Source organism: Neovison vison, chromosome 1, assembly GCF_020171115.1.
Source record: "Neovison vison isolate M4711 chromosome 1, ASM_NN_V1, whole genome shotgun sequence".
NCBI classification, from domain to species: domain Eukaryota; kingdom Metazoa; phylum Chordata; class Mammalia; order Carnivora; family Mustelidae; genus Neogale; species Neogale vison.
In genome coordinates this window covers 93,651,825-93,654,848 of record NC_058091.1, presented here as the reverse complement: position 1 = coordinate 93,654,848, position 3,024 = coordinate 93,651,825, and positions in this window count along the sequence as shown.

Here is a 3,024-nt window from a genome sequence, read left to right as displayed (position 1 = left end):
TGAGACTGAGACTATTTCAAGGTGACAGTTGTTTACACATTAGGAGCATTTAATCTCAGTGCGTTCCTTACAATAAATCAGTTAGGTGGGCAATATTATTTCTTATTTCACAGTGTTGGCAACAACAGCATCATTAATAACAGCTAACATCGTCTGACCATTTTAAGTCTTAGGCAATGACCCACACACTTCATATATCTCATCTGACATGATACCCACTGCAAGGCTATGAACCATACTATTATTATCCCCATTTAGAAGAGTAGGAAACTAAGACCAGTAATTACCTTGCCCAAGATCACATAAATATTAAGTGGTAGATCCTGAGCTAATTCCATAGCTAATGTAGCACCTTATCTCAAGTCAGTTTGCTCCTTGAGCCATGATTTCTTCTGTTGAAAGAGGTGGAGGAAAGAGAGAAAGGGTAAGAGGAGGCTCTAAAGGGATCTTTGTTCAATTATCTGTTGTAAAGATCAACCAGGACAGGGCGTGGCACAGAGTAAATACTTGATGCTAATTTCTTTTCCCATCTTTAAGCATTCATTGAAGACCTACTCTGTCCTGTATAAGGTGCTTACATAGATAGATGTAGAGAAATGATAAAGAAGGCATCGTGGAGCTTATGATCTAAGGAAGGAAGCTGCTTTCCCAAATACACAATATAAATCATCTATATTAATTCTCACTTGCCACCTGCTACATGACTTTCTCTTTTTTTTTTTAAGATTTTTATTTATTTATTTATTTATTTATTTGACAGAGAGAGAGATCACAAGTAGGCAGAGAGGCAGGCAGAGAGAGAGAGGAGGAAGCAGGCTCCCTGCTGGGCAGAGAGCCCGATGTGGGACTCGATCCCAGGATCCTGAGATCATGACCTGAGCCGAAGGCAGCAGCTTAACCTACTGAGCCACCCAGGCGCCCAAGATTTTATTTATTTTTTATTCGACAGAGATCACAAGCAGGCAGAGAGAGAGAGAGGAAGGGAAGCAGGCTACCTCTGCTGAACAGAGAGCCCGATTGGGGGCAGATGCTGGATCATAACCTGAGCCGAAGCAGAGGCCGTAAGACACTGAGCCACCCAGGCGCCCCGCTACTTTCTTAAATGTGTTCTCTCCTTCCTCATAAACACTGTCCTTTTATTTCTCCTAAGACATTTGGTGTGTTTTCTTTTGTAATACAACTTCCATTTCCTGTGATGACGGTGATGTCCTTGAAGACTGGGACTCGATGCCTTACCTATGTTCTGCGTTCTTGCCAACTGTTAACACACAGGAGGTACTCGGTAATGATGCCCTAAATTTAACAATAGAAAAACAATGTAAAATTATTTCTCTGTGTCCTCAAGATTTCAAATCAAGGAACTATTACTTCAGTGGTTATATCAGATTTTCCTTCTTACGAATGCTGTCTTATAACTGAGTTCTTTCGCCACTCTTCAACAAACCGTTCCTGGGGATGATTAGCCAAGATGTGATTGCCTAAGCTAGATCCTTAACCAAGTGGTCCCTTATCTTTTTTAGTGAAGGCAACCCCTGTTAAAGAATTAGAAATCGTTTTAAGTTCATTTTTTGCATACCTGAAACATTGGAAATGTTATCTCAAAAAACCCTGAAGAAGTATATTCAGAATAAATGCATTCCATTTATTACAAGGTCGTCTTTTTTTCTAAGAATTATGGGACTGGAGGGAGTAGTGAAATAAATCATGCTGATAGTGTGAGAGAAAAGCTGGCACAGCCTTATCTACTCCATAGTCCATCCCGGAGCAGCCACTCCCAGAGGCAAACTCTGGGTTCCATCAGCGGAGCTTCTGCACAGACACATAGTTGCATTTCTTTGCATGAAAGCATGTTCTCTTTCCATCATGGACTCACCACCTTATTCTTCAGGGCTTAGCTCTCACCACTGAAGAGTATACAGAGAATGAAGAAATCCAGGTAGTTACAACACTACAAGGTTGAGCACAAAACCCATTCAGGAGTCATGACCTGCTGATTAGGATGTTAGTCACTCCCTGCCCACTACCCGTGTGCGGTTTTACCTCAGATCAGGTTAGAAAGGAGAACCCAGAATTTGGAGACAGGCTTAGTGTTTCAGAATCCAGTTAAACAGAGCATTTACAAAGCAGAAAGATGCTGTGATCACCATGCAGCAGAGTTTTGTTGCAATACAAAGCGACAACTATGCCAAGGGAAATAGCCTTGTAAGAATTCCCATTTCTTATGTAAGTCCACATTCAGATCTCTCTTCCCCAAATGATAGTGTTAGTTAATGGGTCCATTTGAATATTGTTTGAAACAAAATGAAAGGGAAAGGAACTTCATGGCAGACACTTTGTAGAGACAGGAATTGAAAGCGCTTGGGGACTGTTTCCTTTGTGGGGGAAGAACCCTGAGAAAGAGGAACTCTCTAAATAAATTTATTGAGAGAAATTTCAGATAATAAGAGGCCTGAGAGGGAAGCTTTCTCATTCATTGATTTATTGATTCATTGATTCATGTTGAGAGGAGAATGAGTTTATTTAAGATTTTATTTTTTTATTTATTTGAGAGAGAGGCATCACAAGTCGGGGGAGAGGCAGAAAGAGAAGGAGAGGGACAAGTAGATGTCCGCCAAGCGGGGAGCCTAATGCGGGGCTTGATCCCAGGATCTGGAGATCATGACCTGAGCTGAACTCACTTAACTGACTGAGCCACCCAGGCACCCCAGGAGGAGGATGTTTTAACTGTGACTCAGGATGACATTTTTTATGAAGTAATAAATTGAAATCAAATATATCAGTATAAATTTAAAAATCAGCCTATTCTTTTTTTTTTAAACATTTTATCTATTTATTTGACAGATAGAGATCACAAGTAGGCAGAGAGGCAGGCAGAGAGAGAGGAGGAAGCAGACTCCCTGCTGAGCAGAAAGCCTGATGTGGGGCTCAATCCCAGGACCCCAGAGATCATGACCTGAGCCGAAGGCAGAGGCTTTTTTTTTTTTTTTTCGGTTTTATGTTTCTTTTTTTTTTTTCCCAATTTAT